The sequence below is a fragment of the Cyprinodon tularosa genome, unplaced genomic scaffold, assembly GCF_016077235.1.
Source record: "Cyprinodon tularosa strain WSP-4 unplaced genomic scaffold, ASM1607723v1 ctg214, whole genome shotgun sequence".
Lineage (NCBI taxonomy): Eukaryota > Metazoa > Chordata > Actinopteri > Cyprinodontiformes > Cyprinodontidae > Cyprinodon > Cyprinodon tularosa.
Genome location: NW_024038796.1, coordinates 1894398 through 1902306, shown reverse-complemented (window position 1 = coordinate 1902306; position 7909 = coordinate 1894398).

Genomic DNA, 7909 nt, shown 5'->3' with positions numbered 1-7909 from the left:
CGACCTGAAGAAAGCAGAGTCGCTGGGAATTTTTTTTGCATTGGTCCTGCTAATCATGTAAAATAAACAATAATATTTTACATATTATTGTATGTCACCTCTGTTTTAAGTTTTAATTTAACACATACCTTTATCAATATTTTCTTGTGATTTTGGATTTAATCTTAAATTGTGTGTAACCATGTTGTTAATCTTTTTTTTCTAATCCACTTGTTCTATGTGACGATAACTGTTAAGGATAGGTGAAGGTCTTGAGGCAAATGCAGAGATGAGGAGGCAGAGATGAGTTGCATATTTAATAAGTTTCTACAGGTAACTGAGGCAAAAATCCAAAAAAATCAAAAATTCTGAAACCCAAAATCTAGGGGACATCAGGGAAAAAACACACAAGAGGAGTCAGGAAACGACGGAGGAACAAAACAAGGAACCAGCGACAAGTGAAAGCTCTGCTGCTCTTTTATTTATTTATTTATTTATTTATTTTATTTATTATTATTTTTTTTTAACAGTGTCCTGTCTGGCAAGGTGGCAATAAGAATAATTGTCTTGATGCCAAAAGGAGCCCAACAGATTTTACTTTCACAAGTGTAGCGGTATGGCAATTGCCATACTGCTCCACTTGTTTCATGCATATAAATTGCTTTATTATAATTATGCAGGGAGTTTTACAGTTCATATGGACACTGCATCAGTGCTGCTCTTTTAAAGCCCAGCACTGATGAGCTGATGAGCTCCACCTGCATAGACTACCCAGGTTCTCTACAAAGATCCTCTTTGGAAGAGATACATAACTCACACACACACACACACACACACACACACACACACACACACACACACACACACACACACACACACACACACACACACACACACACACACACACAGGAACCCTGACAATTACAGTACACACAACAAATCCACATCTTAACATTTTATGCAGGTTGATAACACAACCACATGTTATTTGTACAAAGGAAACTGGTATATATTGAGACTTTGTAAAAATGTGTGCACTTGATAAAATTAGTTGTGGAAATGCATAAAAACAATTAAACTATCCCTAGTAATACCAATCATCACTACATATTTGTTGTCTGGTAAGTGCAGTGTTATTATCATTGTTAATAACCACAATGCTTTTGTTTAATTAACACAGTAGATCAGAGCTGTAACTGAATTTGGACATGTTTTTTTCTTGAGAATCGTGATCAATAAATATGCTTTATACTTGAACGAAGGGAGTCTGTGATGCTATGTTGGTAATTAGGTGTATGGAATTAAAGATACGGTTCTGTCTTAAAGTGTCAAAAAATATTCCCAATAACCCACTGGCCGATGTGCTCTGAGATGATGCAAAATGAAGCAAATTAACCCTCACAATCTTTTTTCACTTAGCCCCAGGGCAGCTGTGGCTACAATGTAGCTTGCCACCATTAGTGTGTGCATGAATGGGTGAATGAGTGAATGTAGTGTACAGCGCTTTGGTCTAGTCTTCTGACTTGAGAATGTGCTATGCAAGTACAGGCCATTTAAGGTACTACCGATTCGCTGGGTGTTTTTTTAAGTCTCTGTTTTTTTTCTTCCTGGAGTGTCTTTGAGTCACTTCTGTAGTGAAGAGGTCCAAGCCCTGCATGTTTAGATGACTGTAGCCTGGTTTATGCTCAGAAACCACAGCAACACCCCCCCCCCCCATTTTGGTGCACCTCCCCAAAATTGTAGGTGATCGCAGACATGGCTGCAGATAGCGTCACAGGGAGGATAGAAAGTAGGCCTCTGATTTGTCAATTGTACATGTGCTCTACACTACAGTATGTGTATTTGCTGTTTGGTAACTAATGGGAGAGACTCTGGCTGTAGGGGAATCTTCAACACCTGGCACAAGTCAAACACTATTCCAGACACTGTGCAGGACACTAGTTTGTAGATCTGTGCGACGGTCTGCACCTGAAGCCAAAACCCGCAGCACCACGGCCAGTCTTACGGGAACATGCATGGGTGAACTGTGTGTCATGCTGGGTTGGATGAGAGGTTGTAGATGGCAAACAAGCTCGTCAAACCGATGCACGGACACCCACAATCCTAGCTAGTTCTTGATTGTCCCTCTTGTGTTGTGGTGCGGAATAACGTAGCACAGATCACGCTTCAAAATTTGGAATGAATCAATAATATCTGAGTCATATCTGCGACAAGCTAACTGTTACACACCTCTGCAGGAGTATAACCAGCCCTTTTGACTACCCCAGGGGCCATAACCTTTCCTCTTACTCTGTTAGGCTTTGGTAGATCTCAAACTTCTCATATTCCTGTTGACTTGGATCATGTCTCTTATCCTGAGTTATTAGCTGATACTGTTGACTTCTGTAACCACATCAAAATCTGGTTGATTTATTACTTGTTTTCTAGTCTGGGTTTGGGATACAATGCAAAATGTTATGTTTGGTACAAAAGCAACACAGCTCATCACTTGAACACACTATAACCACTGTTAAACATGGTGGTGGAAGCATCATAGTTTAGGCCTGCTAGTCTTCAACAGGAACAAGGAAGATGGTTCAAATTAATGGTGAAACCTATTGGAGTCTGAAAAAGACCTGAGGCTGGAAGGGAGATTTATCTTCTTTTATCAGCCATTGTTCATTTATTTATTTATTTATTTGTTTTGTTTGCTTTTAGACAAATAAACTACCATGCTTGGCTAACTGCATGCAGTGGGGCTAAGGCTTTATTGTGCTTTTCTGCCTCCTTTTTCAAACGTCAGGATCTGACCCAGCATGGTTAAAGACAGACAGGACTGATTTAAAGCACTTTTTAGAAAAGGCAAAGAAGAGGGAACATAATATAATATAATATAGCACACTTTTTGTAGGTGTTTGTTTATTTGCATAGTTGGTCTTAAATACACACATTTTCAGAAAATTCCTTTTATTTAGAAAAAACAAACTATAAAGCTGACTAATAGCTTCTTATTAAACTAGTAATTTTTTTTTTAGGTTTGTCACAGCAAGATTTACAAGATGTACATGTAATTGTTTTTGTTTTTATAAAGTGTATTTATTATGTTTTTATGATTGGCATTCATATTAATATACTGCTGTGATAACCTAGTGTACATTTGATTGGCTTTTGGTCTATTTTGAATTTATAGCCAACTCTGGAAAAAAACTCCACCAGCTGCTACTCGACTCTTCCACTGAGTTGGATTTTATATTAAAAAATGTGAAAAAGGTGTTATAAACCTTTTGGATGGTACTTTTGGTAGTTGAGGTCAATTGCTTTAAAACATCTACAATAAGTTAAACAAATTTTCAGACAAGTGATTTATATTTTATTTGAAAAGCTTCGTTTTGATTAGCTAATGCATTAAAAGGGTGTGAGACCAAATTTAACATGTGGAAAGAATCAATTGACTTCCCTTTGAAACACAAGGCCAATCACTTGCTTATTGCAGTTATGAAAGCAGCATTGTTTCAAATTACCTAATTTTAACACGTGAATTCATGTTGCTTACAAGGAATGGGTCCCTGTTAGAAATGAGCCCCCGGCAAAAGCAAAGAATTCATTCAATTCCTCTAAATTTGCTTCACTGAGAGGATTTAATTGAGGCCCAGGGTTGGTTATACAGTATATTACAGAAAATAGCATAAAGCACCAAAAAAATCATGTTTGTAATGTATTGTGTCTAATTTGTTCAAATTCACAGTGGATGATTAGCCAGAAGAAAAACCCAAGCCTTTTAAGTTGTCTGTTAGCACCCTGGATTGAATGTTCTGGCTTTTTGATACAAGTCGCCCTCACAGTAAAATCTAGACTGATGGCTCTCTTGGCATAAACATTGGTACTCTGGCTGCTCATCTTAACGTAAAAAGGCATAGAGGCTAAAGAGAGTGCCAATATTGCTGGTCTGAAGTTTATTTTCATAGTAATTACTAGAATAAATGTCACATTAATCTTGGGGCTTTTATTTCAGCACTTGGACCAATATTCTGTACAAAATTGTTCAAGCTCAAATAAGCACACAAATTCCATTAATATTTTCTCGTCTCATTTCATCACATCTAAAGTTATCTTATCTTAGTTAACAAGAAATTTGCTGGCATATACTAAAACCTTTGGGTTTCTTCTCAACTTGCTAAGTGTGATTTAAAGGGGAACTATTATGTCTTTTAAAATTCAGTTCATGGCAAACAGCAATAAAAAAACACACAGGACACATGATTGGATAAATAAATCTCTGTCATCTAAAGAGTTTTCATCAACAGATTTGTAGTGTAGACAAAACTGTCCTTTACGAATTTTCCTTTTGGCAAATCCTGATGTGTGGTTGGTATTTTTGAAGAGGGTGCTTTGCAAAGTGATTTGTGCAAACTCCAATTCTCTTTGACAATATTGCTGGGACATTAACCTCAAAAGTTAAATGAAGCCACACGGCTCTGTTCTGCAAGGAGTATGTGTAGAGATTCCTACTGATTATTGCAGCAACAACAAAACATTTGTCTTTTTCACCAGCCACTGAACCGTGCATACAGCGGTAAAACCAATTGACCAAATGTGTTCCTCTAATCATAAGAGGCTGAGATCTGCTTGCTAGCTGAGGGGCTGGGCTTCTCTAGGACTCCTTGATAAGGGGTAAGTTCGACTGAATGTGATCTAATATTCTGGAGGTTTTTGAAATGGGTTGTTTTTCAGACACCAACAAAAAAATTGTATTTTACCAAAAAAAATAGCTGGATGTTTTATTTATTTATTTTTGTTTTTTGGTTGGACTGTTTCAAGAAGCACTAGATACCCAATTCAGGCACAAAAGGTGTTGAAAAAGTTATTTTTCATAATAAGTCAATTTTTACCAAATACTAAACCTTTTGATCCACTCTGAAAGACTTAAAATCCCAAGCAATTTCAAATCTAAGCACCTAGCTCTTGTTTTGAAAAATGACTAAAGTAGGTTTCAATATGATCTAAAAAAAAAGTCTTTTTTTACACTCCCCATCATCATGTCCCTATCTGTAGAACTTCATGAAAATATGCTTGTACTCATACATGTTTCCATCATTTTAAGCTAATCTGTGACCAAGGCAGCAGTGTCAGCAGAGATTTCCAGAGTTCTTGCTCCTCAGACTTCTTGTCCAGGTCCTCTGGGGAAAGCCCACTTTGCCCCAGGTCCAGTTGGGAGACATAGTGCCTCCAGTGTGTCCAAGGGCCTCATCTGGGCCTCCTTCTGTTGGGAGATGCCTGGAAATGAAGGGAGGTATTTAGGAGGCATCCGAAAGATATGGCCAAGCCACCTCAACAGAGTCCTCTTGATTTGGAGAAGTGGCTCTACTCTGAGCTGGATAGCCAAACTTCTCTTTCCTCCACCTAACTCTGAGGGGAAAGCCACCAGTATTTGGGATCTGATCCAGATTTCATGACCATAGGTGAGGGTAGGAATGCAGGCCAACCAGCAAATTGAGAGCTCTACTGTGAAGTGTCCTCATTATAGTGGCCGCCACACCAATCCGTCAGTCAATCTGGTGCTCCATTCTGTCTTCACTTGTGAACAGGATCCTAACATACTTGCACTCCTCCAGTTGAGGCAGGAACTCTCTTCCAACCAGGTAATGGTAATGTAAGTTAAAATTGTAATGCCCAAATTGTATGCAGTGCATATAACTGCAGAAAAGTGTAATGATTCATTAGGTATTAAAAAAACTAGTAGCTTTTCTCTTTCTAAGTGAAAATAAGAGGGTTGCACGGACAACCTAAAAGGCCTAATATTTATCTATTATTGTTTATAACCTTTGAGCCATGTTTCTTAAAGACAGGTTTCTGCCTATTTCACTTGAAGCACACAAAGAGAGGCTACACTATTTTACACTTGCGTGCACACAAACAAATTAGGCAATATTGACTGAAGCCACAACTCTGTGCTCCTCTCAGTATATCAGTCATGCTTGAGCTTGCCCTGCTGCAACCATACAGTTTAACAGCTTCAGTTTTTTGTTTTCCTAGAGGACACATTCAATCCACCTGACACCAGAATAATGCCACTAACCACACATGCAAACACACTGTGCTCCTTAGAGCAGAACAAATTCATCTAAATGTGACTCCTCTGTTAATGTCTCAATAAAAGCTCTACTGATGTGTTACGCTTCTCTACGAGTTAAAGCAACAGATATTAATTTATTTGAACAACTATGCCACACAACAGCTCTACAGTAAATACAAGAGGAAGATTTAACAATAAGATCTTAGTGTCACATTTTGCCCATATTTTAAAAGCTTGTTTGCGTGGCCTTCCAACCAATGAACAGAATGTTGTTGATTTTTTTTGCCCAAGAATATTTCCATAACATGTACTTCCCATGGATTTGTTGCTAATTTTATAGCATTGCAATTTCGGATCAGGGTATATTTACTCACGAAGGCAGCAACATATGGGAACAAACCGATAATATGTGGAACGCATTTTAACTCTGACCTTTTTTTTACCCAGAACCAAGGGCGTAGGAATATGTTTACAATTGGGGGGGACACATGTCGGAAATCTGAGATTCGTAAATATTCAACAGAAACATATCTTAAGTACGCTACTTTAAAAAAAAGGCTATTTAATCTTTTACTTTATTCCTTTATAAATGTGTTTGTAAAAATAATGCATTTAAAATTAACATAATGCATTTGTTCATAAGATGTGAGCATATCACCAAACAAAATAACTGGAGTCTTTTATTAAGCAAAGGGAGATGTCTTTCAAGGGCTTCAGCCCTTGGCATATTTAGTGTCCGCATACGCACTAGAAAATCAAAACAATTCAGTAGGCCACACAAGTGCAAAGTTTGATATGTTTTATTTTGTCAAACTTGCAATAATGGTCAAAAATGAATTTATATAGGTTGACTGACAGAGGGAGCTGACAGTGTGTTGAAGAATTATGGACAGGGCGCTTTGAAGCATCTGGTTCAAAAACGCATTATCAACCTTTGGTAGAAATCCATCCATCCTTCCATTTTCTGTACACCCTGTCCCTTAGTGGGGTCGGGAGGTGCTGGTGCGGGGTCCACCCTAGACAGGTGGCCATCAAAACCATGCAAAAAATAAAAAATCCTCGTAAAACGCACGCCCAGACCGGGCTAATTTCAACACAAGTTGTGTTAGGTGACTGTTACTCACACTGACGTTTCTCTTTTTAAATAAATCTGAGTAAGTCCTACTGCTGTTTCAGCCTTTTAGTTGGTGGTGGCATTGTACTGAAATGAGATATAAAAAAAAAAATATAAAAAAAACAATTTTGGCTAGCGTGGCAAACGTCTAGAGAAAGTTAGCAGTTAAATATTGGATGAGTGATCAGCCCAAGACTACGGAAGAGGATTAGGGCCACTGGAAAAAAAAAAAAAATTAAGTGATTTTTACATTTTGTTTCAGTTTAATACGGGAAAAAAGTCAGAATCCTGACTTTTATTTTCAGAATTAAGACTTTTTTTTCTCAGAATTCTGACTTTTTTTCTCAGAATTTTGGATCTTAATGTAGATGGGCACCATGAAGGCAGAGATGTGGAGCACTCAGCTTCACTGACAAAGATGTGAGTTGTTTGAGAGAGCCAGTGACACATTGGTGGAAAATGACAGAATTAGGCAACTTTTTACGTGCCCGTGGGGTCCCCTCATTAATGGAGGAGCAGAAGGTCATTAAACAAGAGAGCTAGGCTCTAAAACAGACATGGCTATGGCTTGATGCTAACATGTTTGTTGTTAAACATACTTTTGTTATATTACATTTGTGTTGTGTTTTCCAAATAGTGTAGAAAATTAATGGTGGGTTTATAATGTTTACCTTTTATGAGCAGGACAGGAAGCAGAGAAGTGTAGCATTACCTCCAACTAGTTAAACTCATAATTATGAAGTTATTCAACAAATTCCTCAAGT